Below are 20,573 nucleotides of genomic sequence, written 5' to 3'. Positions count from 1 at the left end.
AGCCAGTAAAACCATCTCAAAATAGGATAATTAATGCAAGAGAAACTTTAAGTTTTGCAGTATCAGTTACAGCTATGACAGCAGACTTTTGGCAGTCCTAAATAAACAGAAACAAAGTATCCAGCTTTACCAACGACTTCAAAGCCAGAAAACTGAAGCGTGATGATTAATTTTTAATTTATCTGTATGTGAAACCAGGCTTTATTTAGCTTATTTCACAGGTACAATCAAAATTCTAGTCATCATTACATTGCTTAAGTTTGGATAATAAAAACAATGCTGCCTCAAAACTCAGGAGGACAAAATATATTCAGAATATTTATAAAAGTCAAGATAAAAGCTTACTATAGCCTTATGTGTATCAGCTCATCTCCATTAAGAAAAAGGAAAAGGAATCACAACTGCTTTCCACCAGTAACAACTGACCTGTTAATTTCTTTACTGATGGAAGGATTTCTCTTCTGACCTATTGAAATTACTGAGCTATCAGTAAGAGAGTCGTCTGAGGCAGTCCTTGTGAGCGAAACTCAACTGAGAGTGCAGAACTGATGGAGACCATACCATGTAAACCAAGCCACTACATTACAAATACTGATTTGCAGATAAGCAGCTCTTACAAACGACCTGTGTCCTCCTGGAAGAATGCAGCACTTAATTTCTTCAAGTGCCACAGGTATTACTAATCACAACTTGGATGTAACATCCCACAGACCCCCTTAGTCTTAATTTATACCCAATTAAAGAAATGCTAAGATCAATTCTGTAAGCAAATGATTGTCATGTTAAGAAACCTACATGGGATTGGAGAGTACTGGTATAACTCTTTATAATTAGAGTTTTCATAGGAGAAGAAACATTGCTGTAAGAAACAGGCACCTCCGTCAGGTGCCTGTAGAGACAGAGTACAGATGCTGCGGGTCTGTGGCACCAATACACAAAAGCTCCCTCAGTTCAGCAGTTAGAAGTTAAGCCACTACAAATTCCACATCGATGATCAGCATTAAAATAATTCAAGGAAAAAAAATCAGGATTTGTAATGCACATATTCCATGAATATTTGGGTACAAACTGCTACTACACAAGAAATGGGAAAGGAAAGCTCATCTTTCCCTGATGACAAGTGAGGCAATTCCAGACAGGCAGAGCGTTTTTCCTCCCCCTTTGAAAGCACGGCTCTCAGCTTTAAGTTTTTTAAGTGAAAAACCTATAAGACCACAAAACAATACAGAAACAACCGACGGCTTTCGGACTTTTCCAGAGATGACATTCTGAAGCCCTGCACTTACAGACCGCTCCTCACAACTGCGCTCCATGAACCACCCGGGGCACTGAGACACACAGAGCGCACCGCGCAGCCCACAGACACAAAGTTCAGCCCTTCCTTCGCCGGCAGGCCCTCCCGCTCACCGCCCACCAACCAAACCTCCCGCTCTCAGCAGAGCACGGGGCGCTGCCAACGACAACGGGCAGCCCGCAGCCGCTGAGGAGCCGCTGGTGGGGGTCCTGCGAGGGCCGAATCCCTGCTGCTTCACACGGCACGGAGAAGACAGAAACGTGCCTCACTTACGACGCGAGGCTCCGCTCCGCGCCGCCCCTCTCGCGGCTGCGGCTGCCCGTGGGAAGCGGCCCGCCGTGAGCGCGTGACAGGAGCGCCGCGAAGGCCTGCGGGGCTGAGGGACGGCCCGGTGAGGGGCAGAGAGAAAGGGGCCTCGGAGCAGGAAAGCCTCGCACTCCCACCGCGGAAAAGGCGCCGTGCGCTCCGGCAGGCAGGCGGCGGAGGCACTCTCCTCCCACACGCCGACGCGCTCCGCCACACAACGAGAACGAACACCTACCGGACCGCCACAGCGCCGGGCTCCGCGCGGCGCCACCTCCGGCTCCGAACACCGTAGGCGGAGCGGGCAGATCTCGCGAGACGCCACGCGGTCGCAGACCCGCCTTCCCGCCCAAACACAACACTGCCCCCGCGCGCAAGCCTACCAACCAATCGTTAAGCTCTTCGCTGCCGAGCGCCCAATCACGAGCTGTGCCCTCTCACGGCAGTCTGCTCCTTCAGCAGCCAATCGGGAGCCGTCTCACCTGTGAGCTTTGCCCGCCTCCTGCCAAGGAGCCCGTGAGGGGCGGGCTCGAGAAGATTGTTTGCGTTCTAGCGTAGTTCCTCGGGGCAGTGAGGGAGCTCGGCTTGTCGTATTGGACGTTTACACGGCGTCCTGTGTGGGACCACGAATCAGGAGATGCCCTTCAATTAACAGCTCCCAGTAGGCTAAGAACTAACTCTCGTGCTGCTGGCAGGATGAGCCCAGCTTTGCTGCTGCTTCCTGTCCGAGCTGTTGCTCACGCAGTTATCGCTGCTCGACAGCTTTGGAAGGAGAAAATCACTTGCAGGTAAAAGTTGTGATAACCAAAGAATTTTCCCGCTGAATTTTGTTGCAGAAAATGGTACTTTTTTTCTGTTGACAACAGACTGGAGCTTTTCGGGCAGCTGCCTGTGTCCCCAGCCCACTATCATGGCCATCTTGTCCTATGATAGTTGGTTCAGGTGAAATGAGAGGAGTCACAAAGCACTTCTTTACATATGCGGGTTTTGGAGCACTGGTACAGTTTGCCCAGAGAGGTTGTTGAGATTAATGACAGCAAATTCCCTCATATTCAGTGTATTTAATATCACTGGGTATTAAAGATTCTTCTTAGCTGCAGATCAGCCACACGAGCTGCCGAAAAGGGTGTCTCAGGTGGAGAAATCTTCAGTTTTCACAGACTAATTAAAATAAGCTTGCTGTAAGGTGCATGTCAAAGGTCTGCAGGGGTGCCAGGAAGCTGAATGCATTGCAGAAAACGTTTCTTCTGCCCTGTATACCCACAGGAATTTCAAATGAAGCAAAGCAAAGCTGAAAAAGCTTTTCTTCCTGTATTCTCATTTGTCTCCAGTTCTAAATATCCTTACTTGTTCATTCTTCACTTTCTTGTCCTTGCAAAAGCAATAACCGATTTTGCTTCTCAGTCTTACTTGCAGTCTCTCTGGAGTCGCTGTCAGGTGTTTTGTTTTGTTTTGTTTTTTCAGGTAAATATGTTGAATTTTGTTTGAATTTTGCACCTGGTTGTTTTTCTCAGCTGGACATTAAACTTCAGGAAGTGACCTGAATTCATACCACCAGCACTGTAGGAGTGTAAAGACAGCAATTACATCACACTTGTTAATGCCACCTCAGTCCCACATTCTAAGTGTCTGAGAAGGTAAAAGCTGTGCATAAGTCAGACCAAAGGAGAAGCTTAATGCGAGCTCAGTTTGCTACACATTCCTCTGAGGAAATTCAGTGGTGGCTCAGCACATGCCTAATGTTCTTATTCAGCATATTAAGTCAATGATCAGAACAGAAACTTGTTTTTTCTTTATTTCAGTAAAATGTGAGAGAGAAAGATGACTCTTTTGGAAAGCAGCTCTCACCAAAGCTGGGATACTTAATGTGTTTCTTTACATATAAGTTGTAGTGTTAGAATAGTTGTTTGTTTAAGATTTTGTTTTGTTTTCTTGGTTTTGGTTTGTGTGGATTTTGTTTTGTTTTGTTTTGTTTTGTTTTTTGGTTTTCTTTGAGTTGATAATAGGGAGAGATAAGATTACCACATTCGGATTTTTTTACATCAATTTTTTTTTTCTGAGTCTTTTTTTCTACTCACACAAAGAACTACAGAGATGAGAGCAATGCTAAAATGTTTCTCGTTCTGCTCTGTCATAAAAACAAATTCAGCTCTCGTAGTGTGTTTTCAGCAATTATGAAGCACATTCTGCAGGGATTCAAAGTAAAGAGCAGAGTGAGTTTAGGATCACTGAAACTATTAAAGCTGTTGATAATATTACACAGGATTGTGTTTTTCAGTATTCCAAAATGGACTTCCAAAGCAGAGGATTTGAAAGAGGTTATTTTTTTGTTTTTTAATATCTTTTAATATTTGCAGAGGAAAATCAATATTTACATAGGTAGATAGTGATAGGACAATGGGGAATGGTTTTCAACCAAAAGAGGGAAGATTTAGATTAGACACCAGGGTGAAACTTTTCACTTAGGAAGTGGTGAGGTGCTGGTACAGACTGCCCAGGGAAGCTGTGGATTCCTCATCCCTGAGGGTGTTCAAGGCCAGGTGGGATGGGATCCTGGGCAGTGTGAGCTGGAGCCTGATTTATTGGATGGCAACCCTGCCCACAGCAGGGAGATTGGAACTTGATGATCTTTTCCAACCCAAGCCGTTCTATGATTCTATGGTCTCTTGTTTTCTGCACAAGAGGGTTCCTACTAGCAGTACATTAAAATGCCTTCTCCCATTTGACAATAAAGAGGAAAGTGTATGATTCTTTCCAGACTGCTCAGTTGGCAGAGGAGTCTTTGTATAAAGAGAGAAACTATTCTTTGCCAAGACAAACAAACGTCCTCACCCATCTCAACTATATTACATTTTCCTCCTAATCTGCAGTGAGTGTTCACATGTCACTATGTCTTTGTCCTTCCTCCTGAAGCAGCCACTTTAAATTATCTGTTGTTTTGCAATTGTTACACTCAATCTAATTCTTTTTTCCTGACCAATGTGATCATGGTCTCCTAAGGTTGTGTCATCAAATTCTGTGCAGTGGTTATTAAAAGCACTGCTGTCTCAGACCTGCAAGCTGATCTCTGAAGTTCTGATCCTGAACAGCACAGGTGTAAAGTCTTTTCTGTGTAGTCACAAGGCTAAAAACGATGAGCAGCACAGGGAGTGTTGGAATCTGATCTTCCACTAAGGCAAAGGCTTGCTTCATTGTTGCCAAGTCATTCCCACCCAACCAGTGAGACTAGTGGGAAACCCTTTGCTAAGTATGTAATTATTCTTTCTTAACCATGGTGTAATTCATTATTTTGTGCTTATGGGAGCAGGTTACAAAGGGTCTTGAAATTCACATCTTGCTCAGGATGACTGATCTCATCAGTGTCTACATAGAGAAAATACCAAAGCTTGTGTTGAAATGCAACAACTCTGTAGATCTGTATAAACAGTTTGCAGTTGCCAATGTCATCAGTTGCTTTACTGGAACAAATACAGAAACTGGAGCAAATGGGTACAGCTCCACTGGTGGCCCCCTTTGCACCAAACCTATAGAAGTGTATGTAATGTGCATAAAAATAGATGATTGTTTAATATCAGAGATTTTACACAAGGTCAGTACTTGAGACAAACAACTTTGGGAAGATGCAATGGGTTATATTTTTATGCAGTAAAGTTTTATGCAACCATTTTCCTTTATTTTGCCACAAGACAGGTAGTACATGAAGAAATTATTTTTAATTGAGTTTTTTGTAATAAGATTTCTAGTTCTCTATTCTGCAGAATTACGAGGTCTAAAATTTCTTATTAAGCCTTTGAACTTGAGTTCTGAACATTCTGAGGTCCAGTCTTTCTAATGATGATTCCAACTAATGTTGTGACTTATAATGAATTGTTTACATTAAATTAGACATTGCATATTTGGAAAAAAAGATCAAAATATTCACTAAGCAATCTAACAAAGGTCAGTTTTATCAGCAGGAAAATTTACTGTGACTGATTCATAACAAGAAAAGAGTGTGTTTCCAGTCATGTACAATTAGAAAATGTTTTACCCTTTGCCCATCACAAAACATCAGGCTTGTTCAGCTACACCTGGTACAGGGAGGTTTTGTGGCTGGAAGAATCTTCTAGGCCAAGTAATCAACAGATCAACCCAGTGCTCAACAGATACAAGTTCATTCTTCTTCAGCTTCTGCTTGTAAAAGGATTGCTGTGTAGTAGAGTGTTAGCGTACAACATTCACAAGTGTAAAAAGAAGTGAACCAGTGGACTACTTAGTACATTTGCAAGATCTGTGGAAATTGACTTGTATTTTTCTTCTAACAGGAACTTGACAGCTTCATGTCATCACCAGATACACAAACTGAGTCATTAACAAACTTAGTTTCCTGCTTTACTGGAGAGACAATATGTGATATTGTCACTGCTATTAATGTTTCAGTTTACATTTTTTTATTTCAGTTTTGTATCTGATAATTCTACTTAGACTCATTTTTGCTTTACTATGTTTTCCATAATGCTTTTTCAATATATGCAGCTCTCACACAAACAATGGAAAAATTATTCAGAAGTTAGGATATTGTCAACACTTTTTTGTTTTGCTTTGTTTCATGGGTTTGTTATTTTGGGGAGCATCACGTATGCATTCATTGATTTATTAGTCATACCATGAAGAGGGAAATTCACTAACAGTTTCTGGATTTACTGTCACAGAAGTAAGCTGCTCTCCAGAAAGCCCTGGCTCTTTTTAGCACATCTTTCCCAATTTGAAGTTATTTTTATGTAGTGTCAGAATTGTTTGATTCGGGTGGAGAACAATTGCTGTAACTCATTACAGTACAGCTAACTTCAGCTCCCTAAACCATTAGCTTAAGATCTGCCTGCTGCAACAGTACCAAAAGCTGGAAGGCAGAGGGAGCTCCTGCATGCCGAGCGCCAGCACGGCAGTATTTGCTGCGTTCCTTTAGCTGAGGTCTGTTTTGTTTTGTTTTGTTTTGTTTCTCGCTGATCATTCGTTCTTGTATTTGTTAAAGTTGATCTGGCTCCTTTTTCACTTTGACTTGCCTCAATGTGGCAGTAATGCTAACGAAAACAACTTAAGTGCGTAAATTTGAAAGAAATCTGGAAGAAATTCACGTGTATTGTCTGCTATGGTTCAAATCAGCTTTTCTGATAATTGAATATTAAAACTGCCTAATTCCAATTTGGGCTGCACTCATTAGCTGAAGAAAAATTCCTGATAACTACATTGATTGTGTTGTGGAATAGACACCCTAAGAAGTAATGGAAAATACTCAGTTTGAAACAACACTAACACAGAATACACGAGCAGTAAATTTTGGCTCTGATAGTGCAGCCTCTGCTCATTTCTGGATTCCTACTGATATAATTAATCTCAACTGGAAAAAGAATAATGCTGCACTGACAGCCCTAGGAACCAAGTTCCTCTGTTAATGCACCTGGCAGATAAAACAGTAGGCAGAATGAACATTTATGCCTCTGCTCCACCGGGAAATCTCAATAAGGGATCACCACAAGGCAACAAGTGAGCCAGCTCTCCGCTATGTATTACACTGTTAGACCCTCCTTAATGACTACTAAAGCTGCAAGTAAATGATACAGCAATATTTTATGCTACATTTGTTGACAAGACAATCAAGACTTTCGAATTAATTTCAACTAAGCAATTATTATTTTTCACTGATATTACTGTATGTCACAAGCGTATTAATGACACTTTTCTTTAAATTTTGGATTTCACTTTATGAAACTTTTTAAACCAGACAGATTTAGTTCATTTGAACCCACTCACACTCAGAATATTGTCTACAGAGGCTTGCTTGATGTTAAACCAGAAAAGTATCAACAAATTTAGGCAACCTGTGGTTGTTCATTAGTTTCAGGCTGCAAATAGTGTGAAATGTTCTTTGGTCTATTTTTATATAACCTCTGTAATAATTGTTTTTTACTGCTGCCCTCTGCTGTCATTGGGGCGTTATGGTGGTTATCTCAGTGTTCTTCCAGGCCCAAGATCTGCTCTCCACTTTCATTTCACTTCCCCTGAGAACAGACCACACATTTACTGAGTTTGCACTTGGTTTCTGGAGTATTTTTAATGATACACTGGATCCAATCCTAGCAAACGCTGCTGTTCCTTCACCTGAAATAAGTGGCTCTAAGGTTATTCTGGAGCTGTCCTACTTCCAGTTGTCAGACTCACTGCAATTCTTAAATCTGCTATAATTATTGCTACCCAACATTGTTTTCTTTCTCCTTACCTTTTTTTTTTTTTTTCTTTTTTTTTGGTCCCATGCTTTTCAGTGTATTATAACAAAGATATATTTTGAAGAGAGATTCCATATGTTCAGTAAAGTTCCATTGTTCCTAAGAATTCACTTCAATTTGGCTAAAATATTGAATCCTTATGTTTCTGTTCGCAGTTCCCTAATTTTAGTACACTCAAGATTCAAATGTAAGTGTGCTGCATTTGTTGGTTTGGGTTTTTTTGGTTTTTTGTTTTTTTTTTTTGTTTGTTTGTTTGTTTGTTGTTTTAATTACACATAATACACATACTTGTAACAACATTTTTTTTTTTTTATGAGATGTTTGTATTCCGTATGGAAAAGTTCCAAGTGTGGTGCCAAATATCTTGTCTGTGTAAGAGTGATTGTTTCTGTAATTTTATTCTGCCATTTGTATCAGAAGGGTGTTAACTCTGTGACCTGTTACATTATGATAGAAATGAGGCAGGTGGTGAGCTATTTTTCATTCCTAGTGAGTATAAATAGTGAAGGGGGAAGTGTGGTGTATACACTGCTCTTTGATTTATGCAGGCATATTGTGGAACCTGTTATATTGAAGTCAGATATAGAAATCTGTTCCTGAGCCCAGTGGGAGATCTGCTTGCAGAGAGCTTACAGGCTTTCTCCTTTCTGTGTGAGCTATCCCTTTGGTTACAGCTGAGGTGTGACCTATCCTTATACTGAACACACCAGGAGTAGCTAAACATTTGGGTGTCCCACATGTTGGGGAGGCACTCAATAGATTGCATTCTGCTAAATGCAGATTTTTTAGTGTTCAAAAGCAAACCAGAAAAGTCAAAGAGAATGCATATTTGTTATTGTTATGGCCTTTGCATCTTCTCAGAAATATTCGATGTGAATCCCTGAGCACTTTTAAGCGAAAAGTCCAACAGTTAAAAAATGAGCTAAAGCAGGTAGCAGAAAATCAAGATAATGTGTAAGTGCGCTCAGGGAGGTGCTAAGATAGTGGTTCATAACAATTCTGCAGTGGTGTTTAAAAAATATACGCATTCTTTTCATCTCTTCCCTGGTTTTGTAACATTTGCAATGTAACTTTGATAAAGATCGCTTCAGAGTATAAAACTGTGGCAGAATACTAGCTACTAACTTCAATTTTCCTTGGCATAAGTGTTTTGGAGAATATGGCATTGTATCTGGCTCTACTCCTAGGGAACTGTTCTGAACCATGTCCATAACAGCTTAAAATGTTCTGTATTACAGAAAGAGCTACTTTGTCTCCACTCAGAATCAGAAATGAAGATGCAGAGTAACTTCAACCAATAGTGACTAAACCTTCACACTGAAACTATTTTTCATTTTTACCTATGGCATAGGAAAAAGAGTCATGTGCCCTTAACTCTTTACTAGGAATTAATAGTCCATAATTCTGTGACAGTGACGTAATTAGATCTATTAAACCCTTTTTTTTTTTGACCCAGTGCTTTTAGAACTGAAGTCATACTCAGTGAGTTCAAGTTTCTTAAATACACATCGGTATGGTTAGAACAGTTACCCTTTAGTGAGTGGTTGCACTTGTCTAACAATAATCCACAGATACATGGAGCTACAAATTACAGCCAGCAAAACCAATACAGTTTACAGAAGAAGCACAGCATATATTTGTTGCTTTATGAAATGGAAGGCAGCTGGACAACCACATACACAGCACTCACAGCATTTGGTGCTGGAGAATACATGCAATACGTGCCTGTCAGTGTACCAGTGCTACAGTCCTGTTGTGAAACTGAAAATGAATTTTCATAGATGAGCTTTTGTTTCTGTTGTATTTTACTCTAATTTGAATTGGTGGCTCAGTGTATCCTCAGTGAAATGCTGAGGATTTCTAAAAACAATAGGAAAGAAAACTAATTAGAAATATGCTTTGACCGCCCAGTTTGTTGCTTTACTGCAAGAACATAATAGTTCTAATTTAATCAAGGCTACAGTCTATACTTCAGCATCAAAAACAACTATTATGTCATTGGAGAAAAAGTAGAAACTAAAAAAGCATCTGAATTAATCAATACATTTATGAATGTCAATATTTCAGAGCATATACAAGTTCTGTGTGTTTCTATCATCTTCGCTAAATGTGTGCTGAAAATCTCTAAAAGATTTTTAGGCCTTGTATTAGTCAAATAACCTTTTTTCTACCCAGTACCACAAACATGTCTTAAATAGTCTTTTTGTACATGAACAGGACTATGCCCCAAACTAAAGACTAATCACACTAGTAAGTGTTTTTCAGAATCAAGATGTAAATAGGGCTTCAGTTCAGACTGAATTCTAACTTGAAGAATTTGTTTTTGGTAAAGAAAGGAAAGACAGCTTAAGGTTGTGCATATACACTACTGCACAGACTATTTCAATCTAAATCTTGGCACAACACATAGGAATACTTCTGATGATCTCTTCATGGAAAACGCAATGGAAGAATCTGTATTGGTCATTTTCATATCATTCCTTAGACTGATCAGATACCACTGAACTTTGAGACTGCTATAACTTCAGTCATTACTTCAGCAATGTTGGGGGAGGGGGGGTGGGGAGAGTAATTCGTTAACATTTATTTAAATTTTGAACAACACTGTGCATCCAATATCAGCAAAGAAATTGTAGAGAACTCCTCTGTGTATTTAATGTTGTTTAATATTCTTCAGAAGTGTGCATTCTGTGTCTGTATCCTATCCTTAGGATATCCTTGTGATTAATGCCACTCGTGAACTTCCCTGATTTTGCTCTGGAATTAAATATGACTGATATTTAGCAGCTTACAGGAAAATACAATCAAGCATGGAAAAGCCAGAAAAATGAAGAAGAAAATTGTCTCAGAATGAATGAAATGGAGATTGGAAATTAGATGAAGTGATGCTGAAATTTTCCTTGGTGTTATAATTTTGTCCTGGATGACTGCTATTGCCATTGTTCTTCTGAAAGGTCTGTCTGTTGGGGTGCTACAATGACTAGAGCAGTAATTGTAGCTATTTCATTCACTGAAGATAGCAACTCAGATAACACTGGTAATATTAATGGATCACATATGCTAATGGAAGTGCAAAAAATTTGTATAGCTCACATGAAACCTGCTTTGATTTGGATGTTGATGTTGTTTTTTCCTATGTCTATTCTATCCACATTACTATGATTTTTTAAAAATTCCAAATAATTTCCTTATTCTAGTTTGAGATCACCAGCACTGTGAGAAAGAGTTCAGTCTGGATTTGGAAGACAAGTGGAAAAATGCAGCACTGTTTGGCCTCTACCTTAAATTTTTTACAGTCTGCCTAGTCATAATGTACCCTTCAACAAGTATGGAAAGATAGGAAATTGATAGGTTGCTGTGATATTAGGAATTGGAGAGGGACGCTTCCATGAAAGATTTATGTAGTTTAGTATGCCAGCATTTAACAGCATACATCACGTTTGTATGGGTTGATGACAAGATAAGTTTTGTTTTTCCGAAGAGGGGGTCAGCTCTCAAAGATTTGGCCATCCCAGTTGCAGAGAAAGCTGTGTCAGTGACACAAATATTTTTTTCTTCCACCTGCAGGTGTTTGCTCCCTGACTTCTTTACCACACACTTGTGATTTTTCAAAGCAATGCCGGGTGCATGGCGAATCCTTTGTGTTTCAAAAATCCCCAAATATTTCCCTTCTGCTTCTGAGGAGAAGGACTGTACTTGGAAGACAAGTACAGAGGAGAAAGGACATGAAATAATTTCTGAAAATATTTTTCCTTACAGAAAGACAAAGTCAAGGATCAATGCACAACAGCAAATTGAAATATAAGAGAGAAAAGAGGAAGGAGCAAAGTTTAGTACATAAAAGCATCACAGCATTAGTGCTTGGACAAGACTCAGTGTTCTGACCTCAGCTGGCTGTTCTAAACTGTTTGAATCTGTTCTTACACTTGATGGCAGAGCTCAAAAAACACATAAGGTACAGGACGTAGGGGGAATTTTCCTTTTCCAGAAGGAAGTTATGCCCTGAGAGGCAGAACGTTTCAGCCTGAAGCACTGTCTTTCAGAGCACTACAACAAACGTCGGTTGTAAGGCTTTCTGTTGCAGCTCTATGTTAAGATACCTAGTTAAATTCCTTCCCTATCCTCAAGGAGATATTTTTAATTTCCAGTCCTTGTTGCGAAGATCACTCTTGAACTGAGAGAAGAATACTTCTGCACGATTTCTGTATTAGTTTAAAAGTAATTTTGAATCTGGCAGATTTAGAAGGTTTAAAGTTTGATACTATATAAAGAAGATATTCTCACTACTGCCTCATTTCCTTATCCCACGGTAGGCAATTCTATTTTTATCACTAAGTCTAGTATTCGGACTTATTGATTGTCTTGTTTAATATTGCATGGCACTTTTGATGGAATATATAAATATTTTTTCATAGTATCTTGGCAGTTTTCAGTGCTGTGTATTACTTTGTGCTGTTCCTCTGCCTAATTCATCACTTTTATGACCAGTATCCAAACTATCACATGGAGCTATGCAGATGCCTCAGATAAGACAACAGATGCATTGTGGCAAGTCACAAAGTAAGGATAAGGTTTTGCTTCGTGAAATACCAAGTCAACCATAAGTTTGAGTAAATTGCTGGACAGTTTATTGTAACAGAAGCGTATTGATTTATGTAGCAACACTGTCGAGTTTTACCATCTTAACAGTCTGCTCAGGTTTCTTCCATGATAAGCAAGATATCCTAATTTGCTTTTTTATTTTCTTGAGATTTTTTTTCCATTTAATCTTTCCACACTAATTTCTGACTGTAGCACAAAACTCAGTAACAAGATTTCCAATATTCCAAAGGTAGCAGCATTTCTCTATGCTTTTACTAACACAAAACTAGAAAAGGGCAGGATCTTTTTACCAAAAAAAACCAACCAAACAAACAAATAAAAAACAAAAAACCATACTCAGAAAAACTGAAATTCAGCTCAGTGCAGAAATCCATTGTGCTCCAAATTAAAGCTCCAAGAGCAATAACAAGAAATGTCTGGGGGGTTGTAACAGAATCTCATCTCTCAAAGTTGTGACAATAAATTCCAGTGAATGTTAGCACTAGGAATAAGCTACACTTATTTAGTAGGAGTTGGCATTAAGAAGGAGCCAAGATAAAATACTGATTTTGCAGATCTGAATAAATTATTTTAAAATCTTTCTAAAAATATTTTGTTGCAGATAAGGTCACACAGAAGTAAAGACAGGCCCATATCCTTTAATTTTCCTACACGCATTGGTGATTCAGTTCAAGCAGATCAATTAAATGCAGTGAATGGGGAGAAGAGAATACTTCTACAGAATGATTTCTGCTCAGTATTTCATTAGATATAAAAGTGCTGCTAGGAGTTTCATGCATTTTTAATGGCTATTTCAAATGACCAGAGACAGGAAGGCCATCTAAGTTTTGTGGATGGCAAGTGTATGAAAGGAAAACAAATGGAAGGAAAATAAAAACCCTTTCCAGCAGTATTTGACTTTCCCAACCCATCATGTGATAGGCATTAGCAGAACTGCAGGATTTGCTCTTTGTTTTCTTGTTCTTATGACTGAGGTTGCCACTTCATCAGTTAGCACCTTGCTCCTTTGGTTTCTGTTCCATCTGAGCAAAGCTGCAGCTGTGAGAGAATCAACCATTGGCTCTGTCTGCACTGTACTTGGAAGAGGGCTCATACTGACTGCTCTGTATTACCCTAGCTGTTGGCATGAGCACAACTGTTAGGTATAGGACCTGAATCTAAGTCCTCCTCTGTGTCTAGCCCTCCCCAGAAGGGCAGCAGGAATCCTTATATAGCCTCCATGCTCATTAGAGTTTGGGCTTCAAGCTAATACATCAATACAGATAAAGCCTGGATTAGAATGGTAACACTGCTGGCACTCTACAGCTGCACTGAATCTCCAGTGAAAGGACAATGAAACAAGGAACATTTCAAAATGGCACATAATTTGAAGTCAAATTCACCACTGCAACTGATAAGGTTAGCAATACTTAATGACTGCAATGTCATATAAATTCCAGCCACAGATTCACAGGCAGCTGTTTTCCCAGCTAACTGCAACTGATCATTTGAATTATCCACTTGAGGATTTTAAGTGCTTTAATTTCCTGGAGCTATTTACAAATCTTAAGGAATACGGAGAGTACTTCCTTAAAAGGATAAGAAAAGCTACTGCTCTTATTGCAGCCAGAAAAGATTCTTCAGTCAGACTATCCTTCTATTGTTAAATTGAAGAAAGAGGATTAAAAAATTAAAGAATACATGGGACTCTGTCCTACAGCACAGAAGTCCTGTGAACAATGATTCCCAAAGGTGGGAACTTTCTTCAAAGACTTTTATTGCCTTTTCCAAAAGACAGTTAGCTGCAGATGACATTAAAAGGAATGTCCTGATTTGCACAATTAGCATTGCTAATTAGAAAGGATCACACAGGTAAACCAGCTCCCAGAACTTCCAGGGCTTATGCAGTTTTAATTCTTTTGAAGTAAGAGAAAATTGATAGTGTACATCTAGGTAGAATATGCTGGCAATTTCACCCACCTATACTTCAATTCATTTCAAAGGATGTTCTAGTGCTTACATACGTGTGACTCTTTGGCCTGCATGCATGAAGGGCATGGATGCCAATTCTGAGGTCACTTTTCAAGGTTTTCATGTTATCACTTTGACTATTTGTAGTACACATTCCAATACATCAAGGACATACAGATTACAAGTGATTATCTTCCCTAGGCCTTTCAAATGTACATTTTCTCTCAGTTCCAAGTTTTACATGCTATTTTGGGTAACTGTTCTAGATGGATTTAGACTGTTGAAAGAGCTGTATTAGAGAGATTCTGAATTTTTTCCAGTATTGATTTTTTGGATGCACAATGAATTTGTATAAAGGATGGCAATCTTGTAGTTATTTTCTAATATTCTGGTCTGAAAGATAATGATAACTTGAGCTGGGCTGGCCTTGCCAGAGTGGACAGTGTCAGACTTCTATAATAACACTTCTCCTCAGCACTGAAAAGCATTCAAGACATTTGCCTTTTGTTTATAGCTCTTTCCATAAATGATATTCATCTGAAGTAGCTTGTGAGACAAAGAGTACTTCAGTGTAAACCTTCAAAGGGAGATACCAGAAACAGAACTGCACACAGGCAGCCTTGTTTGGAATTGTTTCCCTCTTTGCTTTTCACTGCTTGATCCCCTTCCAGACTGTGTTCTTTAAAGAGCATTTGAAAACAGACTCTGCATAACATAGCAGGCACCAGGCAGAGAGACATTTCTTTAACTCTGCTATCTTCCCCAGGTTACAATTGTCAGATCAGTAACAATAATAGCACTGATTTTCAACAGTTCACAGTTATTTTGGAATCAGTTCCATTTGCTGTAAATTTTCTGATTTTATAGTTCGTGTTTATATGTGTCATCCCTTATGCTATGTAAAACACATTAGTATTTTCCCTATAATTTATTACATAAAGAAGTCTAACATGGATTGTGTTCAATGCTATTGGTTTTCAACATTTAATCTCTACCATCAAAATTCAAGCATCAAAAATATAAATTCTCTTTCATGAGAAAACCATCTTTAATGAAAAACTTGTTTGTCACTCAATAAAATATGTATATATTGAGATCAACAGGACTATAATATTTTTATTGGAAGTGTTTATATCATCTTCAGATCAAAGCATCTCAAAGTAACACTAAAGCTGTTTCACTTTCAGTGTATATATATTCCATGTTAATTTCCTAAATTATTACTTAGTCTTCAAGTTCTGTATTTGCATTAACAGTTCGATTATATGGTCACCTTGTTAAAAACAAAACAACAGTATATGTACACATTTGCACTGCTGATAGCAACATCCATCACTAAGATTTTATTTCAGAGATGTTCAATGTCCAAATCAAGTCAAACTGAATTTAATTTAGACATCTAACTCCCTCAGGCCTGGTTTGAAAATGTCAGCCTAAAATAGCACGTGTTTGAGTACAACGAACTAGGAAGGGACTTTTTATGTATGTATTTGTATGTAAAAACTGGTATCACAGAGCACTATTATACTTTTCTTCACTAAGCTGAGTTGCCTTTCACAGAATTAGGATAATGGTAAGGAGTTCCTGGTGTAATACTTCTTCCACTTGCATAGCACATGAGTAAAATGAGAGAAAGAACTCCTTAATTTAACCAGGTAGTGAACAAGTGATCATAGGAAAGATTAAAATAGCTACCTCTGAGGTACCAGTTATAGACTGGCCCAAATGCCAAGGGTTTAGAAAGTGAGCTAATGCTCTAAACAAGAATATATATATTAGGTAACTCTCATGAGTCAAGAAGAAAATTTAATGCTTCTTAGTAATATGTACACAGAAGGCAAAAACACTGATTATTTACTTGTAAACAGAACCAAGTTGAAGGTTTCTTTCTTCTGTTTTCAGTTAAGAAAATGTGAAGTAGAGGTACACACATTAACAATTCACTGTTGTTTATAATTCAGCAAATGAAATGCAGAAGTTACTTAAACATCCTTCAAAGTGTACAGGATCATTCATTATAGATCTCCTACCCTAAATCTGCATTGCCATCTTGGGTAATGAAAATGTTCAAAGTTCAGAAATTCTTAAATAAGTAATTCTAAAGTTGTTCCTAGTGGTATCTATCTATAGGTTTATTGTTAAAAGCTAAACCTGCAAACTTTCATTTTCCTTAATGAAATAAGTAATTTAAACTATTTATACCGAAGAATAATAAATCGCTTTATCCTTCACTATTGTAGAGAGCTACAGTGTGTCTCAGTCAGACTCCTAGTAAAGCTGGCTTAAAGCAGCCTTTGAATTGACAGTTCAGGTATAAATTTAAAATTCAATTCCAGTTCATATTCAAAGAATTCAAAATAAGATTTAAAAACAAATGATTGGAATTGGATTTTTTTTTACCAAAATTTGTTGAAAAGCTGCATTAAATACAAATCTCAGCATTGAAACTAAATTCTGTGAAATCTTAGATAATTATTAATGAAAGCATATTTATACTATTCAATAGACTGTGTTTAGTTTTTATTTGGGTGTCTGGAAAAACTTCCAGAATTCTTTCATGGAAGATGAAGGTATATAATAAGGAGAATAATTCTTTAAAACTGAGAATTATTCCTGATTGTTTCTTACAGACTCCCCCCCCCGCCAGAAAAAAAGAAGGCAAAGATCATTACAACAGCTTGACCACCTTTGCTCATCAGCACAGTTGACCAGTGTCAGTGAGTATCCATGTAATTTTTTTCCTATAGACTTTCCACCAAAATACTATAATTTTGCACCCAGTTTACCGTGAACGGTGATACAGACAGAGAAGATAAAGAGGAACACATGCAGTAATTTGGACATCTTCCTTTGATCAAATTAGTTGATTTGCATAATTGATACTGAAATCAAGATACAATTATGATTCTATGATTATTATTCTTTCCTATGTGAAGCATTAGATTTGCATTGCTTCATTAGTGGTTTCTCATGTATTGGTGCTATGAGCAATCTTGTGCTGATGCAAGTTGAAGGCAGTGAGTTACCTCAGATACACTGAATTATTGCCATGAACAAGAGAAGGGTCTTGAATACGTTGTGCAGATTTTGGTGTGCTAGGAGGGCATTTCCATAGTGGAAAATTTTCATAAAATCATATTTGCTTTGTTAGCCATGAGTTCCTTCTTTTCTCATTATTGACAGAGATCTTGGTTACAATTTACATGCTAGAGGTTGCAAATATTAACACAATGAACAAAAAATCTTTACAGAATAAAATTCTTGCAAACATGTTTGGATTACATCTCAGGATAATAATTACAGTACCAAACTAAAGCTCATGGAAGGCAGTGGCAGGATATGCACTGTATTCAGAAGGGTTTGGATAAGGCAGTTTTGTCCAATTGCCTGAGCCCTCCTACACTCTTAGAAATTTGGCAGGTGTTTCATGGGCACTGATAATGGGAGATTCCTCTCCTCTGCTTTTGCTGGCAGGAAGTGTTTTAGTTAAGACATCATAAAATATTGGCTCTACTTCAAGGCACAAGAAGAGAATTTTTGCTGCTTGCTTTCAAAAAATAATAAGCATTTTTCTTTTGAAAACAAATCCTAAAAGGGGGGTCACCATTTTGTACTGCTAAGCATTTCTTACTCTTGTACTAAATTAATATTCAGCTTTCTCTTTAATGATGTAGAATCAGGGCCAACTATTAGGCACTCTTTGAAAATCATGTCATATTCAAATAATTGCTAAGAAAATTGTTCATTTTTTTCTTGCTTGGCTTGTTTGGCTTTGTTTTTTCCTCACTAAAGCTGGAAAGTATTTGTGTCAGATAAGAGAGAGATCAGTAAACCATCATTATACTGAATGGACTGCCAGCAACTGGTGAAATAATTCAACTTTAATTTAGCAACGGAGTGGAGTGATTTGAATAAAGAGCATGTTCTTTTTAAGTTTCCAGAAAAAAAGGAAGACTAATGCATTTGGTACAGAACACTATTTTTAACTTTTGTTATGACAGAATTATAATCACCTAGGAATGCTAGCAAAACAAGTTTTACTTGTTTTTCTTTTTCCTCCTAGTAAAAATGTACAGTAAAATGTATTCCCATGCTTTAAATGAGGTTTAATCTATTTCCAACTCAAGTCAGCAAGACCATATTTGGTGTCACATAAAATAAACAGCACTTCTCCAAATAAGACTTCAAAACAGCAGTTCAACCCATTTTTATGCTGTTCACTCTTAACTGAACTGTGGTGGCAGGTAAGATGTAGAGTTGGTTATCAAAGTAAAAGCAGAATCAGACTGTCACATGTCCCTTTAAGGAATTACTATAATAATTTATATTTTATTTATTTATTTATTTATTTTATTTAAAAGAAATCAAGAAATTAGTTTGCTAGTCACCCCACCACACATACTTTGGCAAATTCAGCATCTGAAGTAACAATCACGGGTTACAAACATTTCCTCAATAAAAAAAATGAAAGTAGCTTTCTTCTTCATTTTATGAAAGTACAGTTATTAGCTTTATTTCAAGAATGTCTGTAGCAGCCTAAGAGATACCATGACTTGCTTCAGTAAAAAAAAAAAATAGAACACAGATTACCATAATTTATTTTCACACATTGCTCAGCAGCTGATCTTTTATTTCTGCAGGAAAATTCTACTATTCTACATAGTAGTGTGCTGCTATTGATCTAATTGGAACAAATGTGTTGAGTTTGAGCATTTTTTAGAGAAAGATTTTTTGGCAAGGATTGTTAAACTATTCCTTTGAAGTAACTGATCTGATACTTCTCGTAGCAGCATTTGACAATAAGACAAAACTTTTAGAGCTGATTGCAAGCTACAAATGTTGCCTGATTCAGAATTCAAAAAATGAAACCAATAGTCACTCAGCATGGGCTTCTTTGGTAGTCTATTTTAACTGTTCATTCTGCATTATAACAGCAGCTGCCAGGGTGGTTTCTAGCATAGCTGTATGGAATTTCTTTGAATAGAAGTTTCTCCAGATGTAGCTTTGAGTGTGCCAGATGGGCTGGCTCTTCAGTATGAAAAACAAATTGGAAGCTGAGTCTGTGGTGCTTTAGCAGTAAGCAACTTTAATCAGCGCTCACTGAAAAAGTTACAGCTTTTCAATTCGCTCACCTCATCCAGTATTCAGACTATTTTGTCAAAGGAAGATTCACAGAGAGAGGAATATGTGTATTCTCCCATGTTCTGTAGCATATTTTTATAGTACCACCTTCCAGGACCTCCTTTTCCTCCTCCTACTTCTCTCATCCATTTTCTTTCTCCAAAACATTGCAGGTTCCTTAGATGTATGTTATACCATGAACAGTTAGTCAGATGATGAAAAAAAACAAATTTTTTGGATGTAGTGGCAATCATCACTTTTTAATGTCTTAATGTCTTAGTTATTGGCACACAAAGTTTGTTGAGGTACTTGTCAAGAATTTATTTTAAATATACTGAGTATTGAAATTAAATCCTGACATTTAGAACTAGTGAACTGATGGCATTAAGATTTCCTCCCACTAGAAGAACAAGATCCACTTTTGCATGAACTGTCACTTGTATTTGAAAGATAAATGTCTGAAAACTCATAAGTTAGTATATTTCTGATAACAGTGATACTAAAGGCTAGTACCTTATAGTATTGCATTTAAAACCAACCATATATCTAGCTATTAAAATCAGTATCTTGTACTATTTTATTAAAATGTGGATGAAGCAGGCAGGATGAATAGCTCCATGTTATCTATAGGTACAGCACCTAGCACATGCTGCATGCAACGGGAAAAGTGTCACTTATGTGTGAATAAATAATCTTCAAGAACAGGCCATTTGTGAAAGGAAAAAAAACCAAACGTACTTGAAAACATTTCTGTTTTGCTTTCTAACTTCATCAGTTGATCTGCAAACGTTTGGTTTTCTTTTTGCAAGCTTTACTTTAGTTTTTTCTAATATTGTGACCCCAGATTATTCAGTTAATCTAAGCACTCCTTGGCTTGCATAAAATCACCAAGGTGAATGAGGGAAAAGAGTAACATTATGTCATAGATTCAAAGCAAAGATAAAAACATGAAAGTAAGTAATATGGAATTTATTTATTCATTTTCAAGGTATTCTCTTAGGGCTTTGATTTGTGGCCTAAGGATTTTAGAGTAATTTCTT

General features: G+C 37.8%; 1 protein-coding gene and 1 long non-coding RNA gene across 3 annotated transcripts in view; one reads left to right on the top strand and one right to left on the bottom strand.

The window, feature by feature from the left end:
• The window catches only part of LRRC28 (leucine rich repeat containing 28), a 47,796-nt gene extending 45,843 nt beyond the window's left edge, over positions 1–1,953 (bottom strand). Inside the window, exon 1 of one of the 2 annotated variants that reach the window (XM_031587783.2) lies at positions 1,836–1,953. The gene's annotated coding sequence lies outside the window, so the exon portion shown is untranslated. The other variant, XM_090149080.1, reaches the window with a different exon arrangement.
• A 91-nt stretch (positions 1,954–2,044) lies between these two features.
• LOC149916299 (uncharacterized) overlaps positions 2,045–20,573 on the top strand; it is a 49,838-nt gene continuing 31,309 nt past the window's right edge. Inside the window, exons 1-2 of the long non-coding RNA XR_016470476.1 lie at positions 2,045–2,385; positions 17,043–17,129. This is a non-coding gene — a long non-coding RNA (uncharacterized LOC149916299). The remainder of the gene's footprint in view (positions 2,386–17,042; positions 17,130–20,573) is intronic.

This window comes from Phasianus colchicus, chromosome 12 (assembly GCF_987193195.1).
Source record: "Phasianus colchicus chromosome 12, bPhaCol1.hap1.1, whole genome shotgun sequence".
Taxonomy (NCBI): domain Eukaryota; kingdom Metazoa; phylum Chordata; class Aves; order Galliformes; family Phasianidae; genus Phasianus; species Phasianus colchicus.
The sequence above is the reverse complement of the archived record's forward strand: the minus strand, read 5'-3'. Positions and strand labels throughout refer to the sequence as shown.